Source organism: Apodemus sylvaticus, chromosome 4, assembly GCF_947179515.1.
Source record: "Apodemus sylvaticus chromosome 4, mApoSyl1.1, whole genome shotgun sequence".
Classification (NCBI taxonomy): Eukaryota; Metazoa; Chordata; class Mammalia; order Rodentia; family Muridae; genus Apodemus; species Apodemus sylvaticus.
In genome coordinates, this window is record NC_067475.1 from 61,103,006 (window position 1) to 61,121,881 (window position 18,876).

Genomic DNA, 18,876 nt, shown 5'->3' on the forward strand with positions numbered 1-18,876 from the left:
GAACTTTTAATATGCAAAGACTGTGGACATTTAAAGTAATTTAGATCTTGGGGATGAATAAGAAAGTAAGGGTTGAGGCTTAATAGTGATGTGTTTGTGTGTCAAGTTGACAAGCGGTCAATTGTACTGGCTGGTTTTGAGTGTCAACTTGACACAGGCTGGAGTTATCACAGAGAAAGGAGTTTCAGCTGGGGAAGTGCTTCCATGAGATCCAGCTCTGGGGCATTTTCTCAATTAGTGATCAAGTGGGGAGGGCCCCTTGTGGGTGGTACCACCTTTGGGCTGGTGCTCTTGGGTTCTATAAGAGAGCAGGCTGAGCAAGCCAGGGGAAGCAAGCCAGTAAGAAACATCCCTCTATGGCCTCTGCATCAGCTCCTGCTTCCTGACCTGCTTGAGTTCCAGTCCTGACTTCCTTTAGTGATGAACTGCAACATGGAAGTGTAAGCTCAATAAACCCTTTCCTCCCCAACTTGCTCCTTGGTCATGATGTTTGTGCAGGAATAGAAACCCTAAGACAACATGTAATTATAGAATCAAAAATAGTTAATACAGGAGCTTGAAGCAAAAATATCTGACAGAAATGGGGGATTGCCTAAGAAAGAGAGGCTAGTTGAAGAGAGGAAGCCTAAGGAGAATAGAAAAATTATAGAAACCTAGGAGTGAAGTGATTCAAGATGGGATCATCCCTCTTATCAAACCTCCTGAATGCCCTTACCTGAAGACAGAAAGATGCCATTGGATTGAGAATTGTCTGGAATAAGATAATTTCTGATCTCAAAGACATAGCCAAGTAGAAATATTTTATGTAAAAATAGACAAATCATTTATAATTAAGTAATTTGACAGTAGTCATGTCTACAGGCTACAGAAGGATGGGTGATAATTTTACATAAGTCATTCAGGCCACTTAAGAGATTGATTTTTGTATGTATTGGATATTATCCCTCTATCAGATGTAGGGTTGGTGAATATCCTTTCCCAATTTGATGGTTGCCGTTTTGTCCTTGTGTGTGTGTGTGTGTTTGTTTTGTTTTTTGAGACAGGCTTTCTCTGTGTAGCCCTGGCTGTCCTGGAACTCACTCTATAGACCAGGCTGGCCTCGAACTCAGAAATCCACCTGCCTCTGCCTCCCAAGTGCTGGGATTAAAGGCGTGTGCCACCCCCCCACCCCCCGCCCGGCTTCCTTTTGTCCTTTTTTTTTTTATTCGATATAATTTATTTACATTTCAAATGATTTCCCTTTTCTAGCACCCCCACTCCCTGAAAGTCCCGCAAGCCCCCTTCTCTTCCCCTGTCCTCCCACACACCCCTTCCCACTTCCCCGTTCTGGTTTTGCCGAATACTGTTTCACTGAGTCTTTCCAGAACCAGGGACCACTCCTCCTTTCTTCTTGTACCTCATTTGATGTGTGGATTATGTTTTGGGTATTCCAGTTTTCTAGATTAATATCCACTTATTAGTGAATGCATACCATGATTCACCTTTTGAGTCTGGGTTACCTCACTTAGTATGATATTCTCTAGCTCCATCCATTTGCCTAAGAATTTCATGAATTCATTGTTTCTAATGGCTGAATAGTACTCCATTGTGTAGATATACCACATTTTTTGCATCCACTCTTCTGTTGAGGGATACCTGGGTTCTTTCCAGCATCTGGCAATTATAAATAGGGCTGCTATGAACATAGTAGAACATGTATCCTTATTACATGGTGGGGGGTCTTCTGGGTATATACCCAGGAGTGGTATAGCAGGATCTTCTGGAAGTGAGGTGCCCAGTTTTCGGAGGAACCGCCAGACTGCTTTCCAGAGCGGTTGTACCAATTTGCAACCCCACCAGCAGTGGAGGAGTGTTCCTCTTTCTCCACACCCTCTCCAACACCTGCTGTCTCCTGAATTTTTAATCTTAGCCATTCTGACTGGTGTAAGATGAAATCTTAGGGTTGTTTTGATTTGCATTTCCCTAATGACTAATGAAGTTGAGCATTTTTAAAGATGCTTCTCCGCCATCCGAAGTTCTTCAGGTGAGAATTCTTTGTTTAACTCTGTACCCCATTTTTAATAGGGTTGTTTGGTTTTCTGGAGTCTAACTTCTTGAGTTCTTTATATATATTGGATATTAGCCCTCTATCTGATGTAGGATTGGTGAAGATCTTTTCCCAATTTGTTGGTTGCCGATTTGTCCTCTTGATGGTGTCTTTTGCCTTACAGAAACTTTGTAATTTTATGAGGTCCCATTTGTCAATTCTTGCTCTTAGAGCATACGCTATTGGTGTTCTGTTCAGAAACTTTCTCCCTGTACCGATGTCCTCAAGGGTCTTCCCCAGTTTCTTTTCTATTAGCTTCAGAGTGTCTGGCTTTATGTGGAGGTCCTTGATCCATTTGGATTTGAGCTTAGTACAAGGAGACAAGGATGGATCAACTCGCATTCTTCTGCATGCTGACCTCCAGTTGAACCAGCACCATTTGTTGAAAAGGCTATCTTTTTTCCATTGGATGTTTTCAGCCTCTTTGTCGAGGATCAAGTGGCCATAGGTGTGTGGGTTCATTTCTGGATCTTCAATCCTGTTCCATTGATCCTCCTGTCTGTCACTGTACCAATACCATGCAGTTTTTAACACTATTGCTCTGTAGTATTGCTTGAGGTCAGGGATACTGATTCCCCCAGATTTTCTTTTGTTGCTGAGAATAGTTTTAGCTATCCTGGGTTTTTTGTTGTTCCAGATGAATTTGATAATTGCTCTTTCTAACTCTGTGAAGAATTGAGTTGGGATTTTGATGGGTATTGCATTGAATCTGTATAGTGCTTTAGGCAAAATGGCCATTTTAACTATATTGATTCTACCGATCCAAGAGCATGGGAGGTTTTCCCATTTTTTGAGGTCTTCTTCCATTTCCTTCTTCAGAGTCTTGAAGTTCTTGTCATACAGATCTTTCACATGTTTGGTAAGAGTCACCCCAAGATACTTTATACTGTTTGTGGCTATTGTGAAGGGGGTCATTTGCCTAATTTCTTTCTCAGCCTGCTTATCCTTTGAGTATAGGAAGGCCACTGATTTGCTTGAGTTGATTTTATAACCTGCCACTTTGCTGAAGTTGTTTATCAGCTGTAGGAGCTCTCTAGTGGAGTTCTTTGGGTCACTTAGGTAGACGATCATGTCGTCTGCAAATAATGATAGTTTGACTTCTTCCTTTCCAATTTGTATCCCTTTGACCTCCTTATGTTGTCGAATTGCCCGAGCTAGTACCTCAAGTACAATATTGAAAAGATAAGGAGAAAGGGGGCAGCCTTGTCTGGTCCCTGATTTCAGTGGGATTGCTTCAAGTTTCTCTCCATTTAGTTTGATGCTGGCTACCGGTTTGCTGTATATTGCTTTTACTATGTTTAGGTATGGGCCTTGAATTCCTGTTCTCTCCAAGACTTTAAGCATGAAAGGATGCTGAATTTTGTCAAATGCTTTTTCAGCATCCAATGAAATGACCATGTGGTTTTGTTCTTTGAGTTTGTTTATGTAGTGGATTGTATTGATGGATTTCCGTATATTGAACCAACCCTGCATTCCCGGGATAAAGCCTACTTGATCATGGTGGATGATCGTTTTGATGTGTTCTTGGATTCGGTTGGCAAGAATTTTATTGAGTATTTTTGCATCGATGTTCATAAGGGAAATTGGTCTGAAGTTCTCTTTCTTTGTTGGATCTTTTTGTGGCTTTGGTATCAGCGTAATTGTGGCTTCGTAGAAGGAATTGGGTAGTGTTCCTTCTGTTTCTATTTTGTGGAATAGTTTGAAGAGTATTGGTGTTAACTCTTCTTTGAAGGTCTGGTAGAATTCTGCACTGAAGCCATCTGGTCCTGTGCTTTTTTTGGTTGGAAGACTTTCTATGACTCCTTCTATTTCTTTAGGCATTATGGGACTGTTTAGATGGTCTAGTTGGTCCTGATTTAATTTTGGTATTTGGTATCTGTCAAGGAAATTGTCCATTTCCTCCAGATTCTCCAGTTGTGTTGAGTACAGGCTCTTGTAGTAGGATCTGATGATTTTTTGGACAGAAAGATGCCATTGGATTGAGAATTGTCTGGAATAAGATAATTTCTGATCTCAAAGACATAGCCAAGTAGAAATATTTTATGTAAAAATAGACAAATCATTTATAATTAAGTAATTTGACAGTAGTCATGTCTACAGGCTACAGAAGGATGGGTGATAATTTTACATAAGTCATTCAGGCCACTTAAGAGATTGATTTTTGTATGTATTGGATATTATCCCTCTATCAGATGTAGGGTTGGTGAATATCCTTTCCCAATTTGATGGTTGCCGTTTTGTCCTTGTGTGTGTGTGTGTGTTTGTTTTGTTTTTTGAGACAGGCTTTCTCTGTGTAGCCCTGGCTGTCCTGGAACTCACTCTATAGACCAGGCTGGCCTCGAACTCAGAAATCCACCTGCCTCTGCCTCCCAAGTGCTGGGATTAAAGGCGTGTGCCACCCCCCCACCCCCCGCCCGGCTTCCTTTTGTCCTTTTTTTTTTTATTCGATATAATTTATTTACATTTCAAATGATTTCCCTTTTCTAGCACCCCCACTCCCTGAAAGTCCCGCAAGCCCCCTTCTCTTCCCCTGTCCTCCCACACACCCCTTCCCACTTCCCCGTTCTGGTTTTGCCGAATACTGTTTCACTGAGTCTTTCCAGAACCAGGGACCACTCCTCCTTTCTTCTTGTACCTCATTTGATGTGTGGATTATGTTTTGGGTATTCCAGTTTTCTAGATTAATATCCACTTATTAGTGAATGCATACCATGATTCACCTTTTGAGTCTGGGTTACCTCACTTAGTATGATATTCTCTAGCTCCATCCATTTGCCTAAGAATTTCATGAATTCATTGTTTCTAATGGCTGAATAGTACTCCATTGTGTAGATATACCACATTTTTTGCATCCACTCTTCTGTTGAGGGATACCTGGGTTCTTTCCAGCATCTGGCAATTATAAATAGGGCTGCTATGAACATAGTAGAACATGTATCCTTATTACATGGTGGGGGGTCTTCTGGGTATATACCCAGGAGTGGTATAGCAGGATCTTCTGGAAGTGAGGTGCCCAGTTTTCGGAGGAACCGCCAGACTGCTTTCCAGAGCGGTTGTACCAATTTGCAACCCCACCAGCAGTGGAGGAGTGTTCCTCTTTCTCCACACCCTCTCCAACACCTGCTGTCTCCTGAATTTTTAATCTTAGCCATTCTGACTGGTGTAAGATGAAATCTTAGGGTTGTTTTGATTTGCATTTCCCTAATGACTAATGAAGTTGAGCATTTTTAAAGATGCTTCTCCGCCATCCGAAGTTCTTCAGGTGAGAATTCTTTGTTTAACTCTGTACCCCATTTTTAATAGGGTTGTTTGGTTTTCTGGAGTCTAACTTCTTGAGTTCTTTATATATATTGGATATTAGCCCTCTATCTGATGTAGGATTGGTGAAGATCTTTTCCCAATTTGTTGGTTGCCGATTTGTCCTCTTGATGGTGTCTTTTGCCTTACAGAAACTTTGTAATTTTATGAGGTCTCATTTGTCAATTCTTGCTCTTAGAGCATACGCTATTGGTGTTCTGTTCAGAAACTTTCTCCCTGTACCGATGTCCTCAAGGGTCTTCCCCAGTTTCTTTTCTATTAGCTTCAGAGTGTCTGGCTTTATGTGGAGGTCCTTGATCCATTTGGATTTGAGCTTAGTACAAGGAGTCAAGGATGGATCAATTCACATTCTTCTGCATGCTGACCTCCAGTTGAACCAGCACCATTTGTTGAAAAGGCTATCTTTTTTCCATTGGATGTTTTCAGCCTCTTTGTCGAGGATCAAGTGGCCATAGGTGTGTGGGTTCATTTCTGGATCTTCAATCCTGTTCCATTGATCCTCCTGCCTGTCACTGTACCAATACCATGCAGTTTTTAACACTATTGCTCTGTAGTATTGCTTGAGGTCAGGGATACTGATTCCCCCAGATTTTCTTTTGTTGCTGAGAATAGTTTTAGCTATCCTGGGTTTTTTGTTGTTCCAGATGAATTTGATAATTGCTCTTTCTAACTCTGTGAAGAATTGAGTTGGGATTTTGATGGGTATTGCATTGAATCTGTATATTGCTTTTGGCAAAATGGCCATTTTAACTATATTGATTCTACCGATCCATGAGCATGGGAGGTTTTCCCATTTTTTGAGGTCTTCTTCCATTTCCTTCTTCAGAGTCTTGAAGTTCTTGTCATATAGATCTTTCATATGTTTGGTAAGAGTCACCCCAAGATACTTTATACTGTTTTGGCTATTGTGAAGGGGGCCATTTCCCTAATTTCTTTCTCAGCCTGCTTATCCTTTGAGTATAGGAAGGCCACTGATTTGCTTGAGTTGATTTTATAACCTGCCACTTTGCTGAAGTTGTTTATCAGCTGTAGGAGCTCTCTAGTGGAGTTCTTTGGGTCACTTAGGTAGACGATCATGTCGTCTGCAAATAATGATAGTTTGACTTCTTCCTTTCCAATTTGTATCTCTTTGACCTCCTTATGTTGTCGAATTGCCCGAGCTAGTACCTCAAGTACAATATTGAAAAGATAAGGAGAAAGGGGGCAGCCTTGTCTGGTCCCTGATTTCAGTGGGATTGCTTCAAGTTTCTCTCCATTTAGTTTGATGCTGGCTACCGGTTTGCTGTATATTGCTTTTACTATGTTTAGGTATAGGCCTTGAATTCCTGTTCTCTCCAAGACTTTAAGCATGAAAGAATGCTGAATTTTGTCAAATGCTTTTTCAGCATCCAATGAAATGACCATGTGGTTTTGTTCTTTGAGTTTGTTTATGTAGTGGATTGTATTGATGGATTTCCGTATATTGAACCAACCCTGCATTCCCGGGATAAAGCCTACTTGATCATGGTGGATGATCGTTTTGATGTGTTCTTGGATTCGGTTGGCAAGAATTTTATTGAGTATTTTTGCTTCGATGTTCATAAGGGAAATTGGTCTGAAGTTCTCTTTCTTTGTTGGATCTTTTTGTGGCTTTGGTATCAGCGTAATTGTGGCTTCGTAGAAGGAATTGGGTAGTGTTCCTTCTGTTTCTATTTTGTGGAATAGTTTGAAGAGTATTGGTGTTAACTCTTCTTTGAAGGTCTGATAGAATTCTGCACTGAAGCCATCTGGTCCTGTGCTTTTTTTGGTTGGAAGACTTTCTATGACTCCTTCTATTTCTTTAGGCATTATGGGACTGTTTAGATGGTCTAGTTGGTCCTGATTTAATTTTGGTATTTGGTATCTGTCAAGGAAATTGTCCATTTCCTCCAGATTCTCCAGTTGTGTTGAGTACAGGCTCTTGTAGTAGGATCTGATGATTTTTTGGATTTCCTCAGTTTCCGTTGTTATATCTCCCTTTTCATTTCTAAGTTTGTTAATTTGGATACTTTCTCTGTGCCCTTTGGTCAGTCTGGCTAAGGGTTTATCTATCTTGTTGATTTTCTCAAAGAACCAGCTCCTGGTTTTGTTGATTTTTTTGTATGGTTTTCTTTGTTTCTACTTGATTGATTTTGGCCCTGAGTTTGATGATTTCCTGCCTTCTACTCCTCCTGGGCGAAATAGCTTCTTTTTGTTCTAGGGCTTTCAGGTGTGTCATTAAGCTGGTAATGTATGCTCTCTCCATTTTCTTTTTGGAGGCACTCAGGGCTATGAGTTTTCCTCTTAGCACTGCTTTCATTGTGTCCCATAGATTTGGGTATGTTGTGTTTTCATTTTCATTGTGTTCTAAAGAGTCTTTAATTTCTTTCTTTATTTCTTCCTTGACCAAGGTATCATTGAGTAGAGTATTGTTCAGTTTCCATGTGTATGTGGGTTTTCTGTTGTTTCTGTTGCTATTGAAGACCACTTTTACTCCATAGTGATCAGATAGGAGGCATGGGATTAGTTCTATCTTCTTATATTTGTTGAGGTCTGTCTTGTGACCAATTATATGGTCGATTTTGGAGAAGGTACCATGAGGTGCTGAGAAAAAGGTATATCCTTTTGTTTTAGGATAGAATGTTCTATATATATCTGTTAAATCTAATTGGTCCAAAGCTTCAATTAGTTTCATTGTGTCCCTGTTTAGTTTCTGTTTTCCTGATCAGTCCATTGATGAAAGTGCAGTGTTGAAGTCACCCACAATTATTGTGTTAGGTGCAATGTGTGCTTTTAGTTTTAATAAAGTTTCTTTTACGAAAGAGGGTGCCCTTGCATTTGGGGCATAGATGTTCAGGATTGACAGTTCTTCTTTTTGTATTTTTCCTTTGACCAGCAAGAAGTGTCCCTCAGGGTCTCTTTTGATGACTTTGGGTTGAAAGTCAATTTTATCTGATATTAAAATGGCTACTCCAGCTTGTTTCCTGAGACCATTTGCTTGTAAAATTGTCTTCCAGCCTTTTACTCTAAGGTAGTGTTTGTCTTTGACCCTGAGGTGTGTTTCCTGTAAGCAGCAAAATGTAGGGTCCTGTTTACGTATCCATTCAGTTAGTCTGTGTCTTTTTATTGGGGCATTAAGTCCATTGATGTTAAGAGATATTAAGGAATAGTGATTGTTACTTCCTATCATTTTTGACGTTATTTTTTAAATTTGAATGCTTAACTTCTTTTGGGTTTGATGAAAGGTTACTATCTTGCTTTTTCCAGGGTGAAGTTTCCCTCCTTGTATTGGTGTTGTCCTCCTATTATCCTTTTTAGGGCCGGGTTTGTGGATAGATATTGGGTAAACTTGGTTTTGTCATGAAATATCTTAGTTTCTCCATCTATGGTGATTGAGAGTTTTGCTGGATATAGTAGTTTTGGTTGGCATTTGTGTTCTCTTAGAGTCTGCATGAGATCTGCCCAGGACCTTCTAGCCTTCATAGTCTCAGGTGAAAAGTCTGCTGTGATTCTGATAGGTCTTCCTTTATATGTTACTTGGCCTTTTTCTCTTACTGCCTTTAGTATTCTTTCTTTGTTTAGAACATTTGGTGTTTTGATTATTATGTGACGGGAAGTATTTCTGTTCTGGTCCAGTCTGTTTGGAGTTCTGTAGGCTTCTTGTATATTCATGGGCATCTCTCTCTTTAGGTTAGGGAAGTTTTCTTCCATAATTTTATTGAAGATATTTGCTGACCCTTTAAGTTGTAAATCTTCACTCTCATCTATGCCTATAATCCTTAGGTTTGGTCTTCTCATTGTGTCCTGGATTTCCTGGATATTTTGGGTTACAAGCTTTTTGCATTTTGCATTTTCTTTAACTGTTGAGTCCATGGTTTCTATGGAATCTTCAGCATCTGAGATTCTTTCTTCTATCTCTTGTATTGTGTTGTTGATATTTGCATCTCTGTCCCCCGATTTCTTCCCAAGGCTTTCTATCTCCAAAGTTGTCTCCCTTTGAGTTTTCTTAGTTGTTTCTACTGCTGATTTTAGATCCTGGATGGTTTTGCTTAGCTCCTTCACTTGCTTGTTTGTGCTTTCCTGTAATTCTTTAAGAGATTTTTGTGTTTCCTCTTTCATGACCTCAGCCTGTTGACCAAAGTTCTCCTGTATTTCTTTAAGAGATTTTTGTGTTTCGTCTTTCATGACCTCAGCCTGTTGACCAAAGTTCTCCTGTATTTCTTTAAGTGTTTTTCGCATTTCCTCCTTGTTGGCTTTTGTATTCTCCTGGATTTCTTTCAATGATTTTTGTGTTTCCCTTGCAAGGGCTTCTAACTTTTGATCCATTTTCTCCTGAATTTCTTTAAGTATGTCCTTCATGTGTTCCTGTACCAGCATCATGACCAGTGATTTTAAATCCAAATCTTGTTTTACTGGTGTGATGGGGTATCCAGGACATGTTGGTAGAGGAGAATTGGGTTCAGATGTTGCCATATTGCCTTGATTTCTGTTAGTGACGTTCCTGCGTTTGCCTTTTGCCATCTAGTTCTCACTGGTGTTAGTTTGTCTTGTCAGTGCTGGACTCACCAGTGCAAGCTGCCCCTTCCCAGTTGGCCTCCGGTGCACAGCTTACCTCCTGCACTGCTTGTAGACAGGGTGCTGCTGCCCAGGCTGTTCAGATCCCAAAGCAGGCACCCGAAGGCTCCCGCTGGGTCCCGCTGGATTCACTGGAGCACACTGACTTCTCCCAGCTGGCCGCCCGGAAGCCCAGCTAGCCTCTTGCAGGACTTGGAGATGTGGTGCCGCTGCCCAGGCTGATCTGGATCCGGAAGCGGAGAGAGTAGAGCTGAGGGCTTCCGCCTGAGGCCTTGCCCCAGATTGTGTCTGTGGACCAGATGGAGCCCGTGTGCACCCCCAGGGAGTGCAGACGGTGTATGCTGCTGTGACCTCCCCTGTGTTCCGCTCACTCCGCTGAGCAGCCGATCCGCCAACTGGGCTGGCGCACACAAGGTTAGCCTGGCCGCCCAGTCCCTGAGTCCAGGCAAATGCGTGGGAGGCCAAGGTCCGAGCAAAGTTCCCCTAGGGCTACGACTGTTAATTGGGTCCGCCAGGTGACTAGGATGGTGGGCGTGCGCGCCCTCGCTCCCTGAAAGCGCCGGGAGAGTCTGTTGTGCTAACAACCTCCTGGGCGGGTTGACTCACAGATGGCCCACCAAGCCGCCCAGTTCTTGGGGTCAGTCCTGTGCCTTTTGGGGCCTAGACCCCCGCTTTGTTAGCCTCAGGCTATGCCTGTTACAGGTCTGCCCGCCAGAGTTCTCTGTCGTCCTGCAGGCAAAATGGCGGCGCGCGTGCAGGCCTGGGCAAAAAACCTCCTGGCTGGGTTGGCACCCCGATGGCCCCCCGACCAGCCCAGGGCCTGGGTGCAGGCCAACGCCCGTCGGGCTCAGACCACCGAGGTGTTGGCCTTGGATTATGTTTGTGTACCTCAGTCTGTCTGATCCCTGGAGTCCAAAACCAAGATGGATGCACCTCTCCTGACTGGTGGGAGGCCGAGTTCTGAAGTGGCTTCTGTGCAGGAAAGGCGCTGCACAACTGCAGCTGCTTGCCGCCCGGCTGGTCAGCGAAGGTCAGTGGTCGTGGGCGCCGGGCCTAACTGGACCCTGTGTCACCTTGGTTCCACTGCTGATGGCCCTTCAGCTGGACCAGCCACTGCTGCGCTGCCACTGCCGCTGCCGCCGCCGCCGGAAGTCAAATTTCTTTTTTTGAGGTGGGGGGCCGCCGGAAGTCAAATTTCTTTTTTTGAGGTGGGGGGCCGCCGGAAGTCAAATTTCTTTTTTTGAGGTGGGGGAGTTATAATTTTAAATTTGAAGAAAAAAAAAAAACCAAAATGTTTCCAGAAATTCTACTGGGCTGCACTTTGAACACCATATGTTACCAGGTGAATTGAGGTCCTCTTTCTAGGTTTATCAGTCTTGCTGATAAGAGTATTTAAAAACAGACTCATGGACATGTCTGTTGGAGCTGGAGAGGCGTTTTGTCCTTTTAACAGTGTCCTTTGCCTTACAGAAACTTTGTAATTTTATGAGGTCCCATTTGTCAATTCTTGATCTTAGAGCATAAGCTATTGGTGTTCTGTTCAGGAACTTTTCCCCTGTGCCCATGTCCTCAAGGGTCTTTCCCAGTTTCTTTTCTATTAGTTTCAGTGTGTCTTGTTTTACATGGAGGTCCTTGATCCACTTGGAGTAAAGTTTAGTACATAGTTAGACCCCAGGGAACCAAATAACCCTATTAAAAAATGGGGTACAGATCTAAACAAAGAATTTTCACCTGAAGAAATTCGGATGGCCAAGAGGCACCACAGAAAATGTGGTATATTTACACAATGGAATACTATTCAGCAATTAGAAACAATGAATTCACAAAATTTTTAGGCAAATGGTTTGATCTGGAAAATATCATCCTAAGTGAGGTAACCCAATCACAAAAGAATACACATGGAATGCAATCTCTGATAAGTGGATATTAATTAGTCCAGAAGCTCTGAATACCCAAGGCACAAATTGCATAACAAATGACTCCCATGAAGAAGTATGGATAGGGTCCTGATCCTGGAAAGGATTGATTTAGCATTGGAGAGGAATAGAAGGACAGAGAAAAAGGAGGGAGGTGATTGGAGAATGGATGGAGAGAAGAAGGTTTATGGGACATATGGGGAGGGGGGATCTGGGAAAGGGGAAATCATTTGGAATGTAAACAAAGAATATAGAAAATAAAAATATTTTAAAAAAAGAGATTGACTTTTGGACATAAATAGGAGAACTAGAGTTGAACAAGACTAAGAAAGCAAATGTATAAAAAATAGCAATATAAAAATAGAATGAGATGAAGAATAGTTAGGAGAACCGATCTTCATTCACATATGTAGGACTATATCACTATTGTATTGCAGTTTTGGTTTGAAAAATGGAATAGTGTTTAAGGAAGGAACAGATCTTATTGTTTAAGATACCATCTTTTGAAATTTAAAATTTTGAAGATAATGAAGTATGCAGGCCTCTAATCCTAAACTGTCTTTTCAGCTGAGTAAAAAACTCATTTTAGGACGATCACTAAGAATAATAGGCAGGGCAAGGCTATTATCATCAAATGGTTCAATAAAAGTTGAAAACATTTTAGATTCTTTTGGATTAGGCCTAATGCATGTCCTATGACAAATATCCATAACTTCATCACTCTAGCTGATAATCAAATGTCTTCCACTTCCATAAATATAATTTAATGATGTCAAAAGGCAAATTGCTTTGGTTGATAGAAAGGTTAGAGATATATTATTCATAATTCAGGCAACCTGAATTCAAACTGTAGTAGTACATTGAGAACATCAGTGACAGATAAGCTGTGGATTACAAACAGAAAATGTTGAAGAGGAGAAGTGTGGCTTAATTCAGTTATGAAATCAGTGTTCCTGAAAGAAATAAAAAAGGTCATTTAATTTCAACATATCTGTGTTATAAAGGCAATTAAACTTAGGAAATAGTTGTAAAACATTACCTTTAACTTACTCAGGCATATCCATAACTTGTATAAATATAAAATGTTACCATATAATTAATCACTCTATAAATAGATGTTGAAAATATATTCTTTGGTAAAATATATTTTATAAACATCATGTCTCATAAATTTTCTAGCAAATTAGTAAAATCCATAGAGCAAGTCACCTATTTTATCAATTTCCAATTTTTAAATTTTAAAATGTTATTTGCATCATACAGACTTTTATATTGTTCAAAGAACCCTCTGTTTGAGCTATGACTTGGAAAAAGAAAATGAGTCATTTTCTCCCAATGACTTTCATCAATAATATTTAAATGACATTCAGTCCCCATAAGTAGAGTTTCTTGTCACCAAAAGTGTTTCTTATATTGCTGAGTTCTCGTAATGTTTGCTAAATTAATATCTATTTTATTAAGATATTCTTTGCCCTTGTAATAGTATCTGAGATTTTTATATACCATTTACTCACTAAAAAACAATCCACTTTGTTGGATTATACTTAGAGGAACTATTCAGTTCAGTGGACAGGTGACACAAATGTGTTAATGGTGTGGGATTTGTTTAGTTGCCCCTAACTCTGCCCTTCAGTTCCAAATAAATTTATTGGATATGATAACTAGAGGAGATTAAACATTTTATATTTTAATGAGGGGGCTATAAGATCGAGCTTTGTAAACCAGGCTGGCCTCAAATTCATAGTGGCCCTGGGCCTCAGCTTTCTAAGTTACACCCATTTAACTTGACACCTGGATTTTGTATGCATTTTGAAGGATGCTTGGTTCAAAATAACTGTTAACTAATGTTATCGCTAAATTTTAAAATGTATAAATTTTTAGTTAGTATGCAAAATACTGTTTCATTACAACATTCTCACATATGCATATAGTTGTACTTTTGCTAAGCATTCATCTGCCTGCTGCTCTTTCTGTTACCTTATCCTTCCTGCTGGTTACCTGCTTCTCCCAAGGAGTCTCTTCCACTTTCATATAATACATATTTAAACCTAGACTCCACACATGAGATAAAATGTGGTATTCTCCTACCCTGCCCCCCTTATTACTTTTATATTTTACAGTCCAGTTGTTGCCCCCTCCTGGTCCCTCCTCCCACAGTTCATTATCCCATTCCTCCTCCCCCCTTGTCTCCAAGAGGATGGCCTCCCACCACCCTTACCCCCACCAGACCTCCCCACTCTCTGGAGCCTCAAGTCTCTCAAGGGTTAGGTGACTCCTCTCCCACTGAGGCCAGATCAAGCAGTCCTCTACTGTATATGTGTCTGAGACCTCAGACCAGCTTCTGTGTGCTACCTGGTTGGCGGCTCAGTGTCTCAGGGGTCCAGGTTAGTTGAGACTGCTGGTCTTCTTATGGGGTCACTCTCCTCAGCTTCTTCCAGCCTTTCCCTAATTCAACCACAGGGGTCCCTGGCTTTAGTCTAATGTTTGGGTGTAAGTATCTGCTGTCTCAGCTGCTTGTTGGGCTTCTCAGAGAATAGCCATGCTAGGCTCCTGTCTGAAAGCACACCATAGCACCAGTAATAGTGTCAGGTCTTGGAGCCTCCTCCTTGAGATGGATCCCAATTTGGGCCGGTCACTGGGCTACCTTTCCCTCAGTATCTTTACCATTTTTTTCCTCGCAGTTCTTTTAGACAGGAACAATTCTGGGTCAGAATTTTTGACTGTGGGATGGTAAACCCATCCCTCCACTTGATTTGCTGTTTTTCTACTAGAGGTGGACTCTCCTCCCTGTTGAGCATTTCATCTAAGGTCCCTCCCTTTGAGTCCTGAGAGTCTCACACCTCCCAGGTCTCTGGTACTTTCTAGAGGGTCCTCCCCTCTCCCCCCCACCAGGTTGCATATTTCCATTCATCCTGCTGTCTCAAGAGGGCTTCTCCTGTCCCCCTCCCCCATACCTGATCATGTTCCTCTTTTCCCCTTCCTTTCTTCTCTCCCACACAGGTCCCCTCCCTCCCTCTGCCTCCCTGGTTGCTTTCTTCTCCCTCCCAAGTGGGAGTGAAGCATCCTCACTTGGGTCCTTCTGTTTGTTAGTCTTCTTGAGTTCTGTGTATTGTATCCTGGGTATTCTGTACTTTTTTGGCTAATATCTACTTAGTGAGTACATACCATGCATTTCATTTTGGGTCTGAGTTATCTCACTCAGGATAATATTTTCTAGTTCCATCCATTTGCCTGCAAAACTCAGGATGTTCTCATTCGTAATAGCTGAGTAATATTCCATTGTGTAAATGAACCACATTTTCTGTATCCATCCTTCTTTGGGGGACATCTGGGTTGTTTTCAGCTTCTGGCTACTACAAATAAGGCCAGTATGAATATAGTGGAGCATGTGTCCTTGTGGTATGGTGTGGGGGGCATCTTTTGGGTATATGCCCAAGAATGGTATAGGTGGGTCTTCAGGTAGATCTGTTTCCAATTTTCTGAGGAACTGTCAGACTGATTTCCACAGTGGTTGTACCAGCAATGGAAGAGTTCCTCTTTCTCCACATTTTCAGCAGTATGTGCTATCAGCTGAGTTTTTTATCTTAGCCATTCTGATTGGTATGAGGTGAGAATATCAGGGTCCTTTTGATTTTCATTTCCCCAAGGACTTTGAATGTTTCTTTAAGTGCTTCTCAGCCATTCGAGAGTCCTTTGTTGTGAATTCTCTGTTTAGCTTTATATCCCCTTTTTTGATTGGGTTGTTTGGATTTTTTGGAGGTTAGCTTCTTGAGTTCTTTATATATTTTGTATATTAGCCCTTGAGCAGATGGAGGGTTAGTGAAGATTTTTTCCCCAATTTGTAAGTTGCCAATTTGTCCTGTTGACTATGTCCTTGCCTTACAGAAGCTTTTCAGTTTCATGAGATCCCATTTATCAATTCTTGATCTTAGACCCTGAGCCATTGAAATTCTGTTTAGGAAATCCTCCCCTATGCCCTCCTGCCCCCTGGTACCAATGAGTTAGAGGCTCTTTCCCACTTTCTCTTCTATGAGATTTAGTGTATCTGGTTTTATGTTGAAGTCCTTGATCCACTTGGAATTGAGCTTTGTGCAAGGTGACAAATATTTTCGTTTTTATACATATAGACTGCCAGTTAGACAAGCATCATTTATTATATATTTTTGACTTCTTTGTCAAAGATCAAGTGTCTATAAGTTTGTGGGTTTATTTCTGGGTCTTCAATTCTATTCCATTGCTCTACCATACTCGGCAGGTTTTTTTTTTTTTTTTAATCACTATTGCTTTGTAGTACAGCCTATAGTCAGGGATAGTGATATTCCCCCTAGAAGTTCTTTTATTTTTGAGAATTGTTTTTGCTATTCTGGATTTTTTGTTTTTGCATATAAAATTGAGAACTACTTTTTCCATGTCTTTGAGGAATTGTTTCAGAATTGTGATGGGGATTGTGTTGAATCTGTAGATTGCTTTTGGTAGGATGGCCATTTTTACTATGTTAATCCTCCCAATCCATTAGCATGTGGGATCTCTCCATTTTCTGAAATCTTTGACTTCTTTCTTGAGAGTTCTTTAAGTTCTTTCCATACAGATCTTTCACTTGTTTGGTTAGAGTTACACTAAGCTATTTTATATTATTTGTAACTATCATGAAGGGTGTTGTTTCCCTATTTTCTTTCTCAGCCCATGCATCATTTGCATAAAGGAAGGCTACTGTTCTTCTTGAGTTAAGGTTATATTCAGCTTTGCTGGAGATTTTTTATCAGCTGTAGAGGTTCTATAGTAGAATTTTTGGGGTCCCTTATGTATACCACCATATCATTTGCAAATAGTGATACCATGGCTTCTTCTTTGCCAATTTGTATCCCATTGATCTCCTTTTGTTGTCTTAATTGCTTCAAGTATCTCTTCATTTAATTTGATTGTGGCTGTTGGTTTGCTGTATATTGATTTTATTATGTTTAGATGTGTGCCTTGAATTCCTGATCTTTCCAATACTTTTTAACATGAATGGGTGGTGTATTTTGTCAAAGACCTTTTCAGCATTTAATGAAATGATCATGTGATTTTTTCCTTGAGTTTGTTTATATAGTGGATTATGTTGATGGATTTCTGTATTTTGAACCATCCCTGCATCCTGACTTTCTCCCTCCAACTTTTCCTGGTTTTCCTCTGGTTATTTGAATGAGCAGTGTTCTTAGAGGTTTGTGTATTTGAACACTTGATCTCTTGTTAGTGGCCTTGTTTGGGAAGGTTATGCAACTTTTTGGTGAAGCCTTGCTAGAAGTATGTCATGGGGGAGTGCTTTCAGGTTATATAGCCTGGGCTTCCTTTTCTCATTCTTAGCTTCCTGTGTGTGGATCAATCTGCTCAGCCCACTTCTGCTCCTTTCACCATTTCTTTCTTGTCTGTGGCCATGTGTTCATTGCAATGGTAGACTTTATCCCTCGGGAACCAGAAGGCAAAACAAATTCTTTTTCATCAAAGTTGATTTTTGTTAGTTTATTCTGCCATTGCAGTAGAAAAATAATGGCTATTCTCTCCCCATCTTCAAAGCTTCATGTCCTCTTTTTTTTTTTTTCAATAATACACTAAGTTCAATTAATGCTGCCCATATATGGAGAGGTGTGGGACTGTCCTTTGATAGCATGGCTCAGGGATCACACCCTTAAAGAAAACCAACCTTTTATTTCTTGGCAGCTGTCAGATGTCTAAAGCTACTTTACTAGGGTAGACTCTCACATGCCTGTCAACCTCCATACCTGAATGTTGACTGGCTTGATCTTGTACATGTCTTATGCAAGCAACCATGGGTGCTATGAGTTCATGCCTGCGGTTATCCTGTCATGTCCACAAGACCACTTTCTTCAGTCTTCCCTGACTTCTGGTTCTTACAGTCTACCTGATTCCCTCTCCTATAATTACCTGAGCCTTGGGGGTGTGAAACAGGTATACCAGAGCTCTGCAAATACTTATTATTTGCATTTTGACTACTTGTGAGTGAGTCTCTGTATTAACCACTGTCCACTCTACCAAGAACCATTAACCATAATTAATATGTATGTGGATCACCCAGGTTTTTTAAACCAAAGTAACATGGAGAATGAAATTCCTATAGATGAACACATGAAGGCTAAAAATCAGGTAGTTCTGACCAGTCATCAGTGGCCATAGTATATCTTCACAATGTACTTCATCATAATAAACAAATACTATAAATATGTCTCAAGATATTCAGAAAAACCAATATCAAACTAGTCTTAAGCATTGAGAAGTATTTCCTAACTCAGAATTTAGTGTTTTAGTCACAACAAGACCATTACACTCATTCACATACAGTTAGAAGGTCTTCAAGCACTGTCTGCTAGTAGTAACTCCAGTGATGGAATGCCCTCTTTATATATATAATTTTACACATAAACTGTGTTACTTGTAGACAGCATTAGTTTTTATTTTACTTAGAAAATTTTAATTTTTTTATTTTGTGTGCACATGTGTATATGTTTAGACACATATGTGTCATGGCACATATGTGAAGGTCAGAGAACAACTTATAGGTAGGTGTTCTATTGTTCCACCATGTAGAACTGTTAAGCTTGGTGGCAGGCATCTTAATATGCTAAGCCATCTCACTGGCTCCTATAAAAGATCCGTTAAAGTTTTTGTCTGTCGTCTCTTGCCACCAAGTAAAACCTCTACTGTCAGGAATAGGTTTTATCTAATTCAGTCACTGGCCAAAGGGGGCCCGTAGAAAACCCCAAATATCACAGGCTATTGTCAAGGCTTATTGGCTGCTCTCCACAAACTGATGGTAAGGTCCTATTGCTGAAGAAGACACATATCTTTTGAACATGGAGAAGTTGAGATGCTACTAGATCCTTCACCTATTGATTAATGTTCATCATACTGGAAGGCACTCTGCATGATACTAGAGGAGAAAAGTAACCACTAACTCAGCTACAAACCCTGTGATCTACAATGGTGACC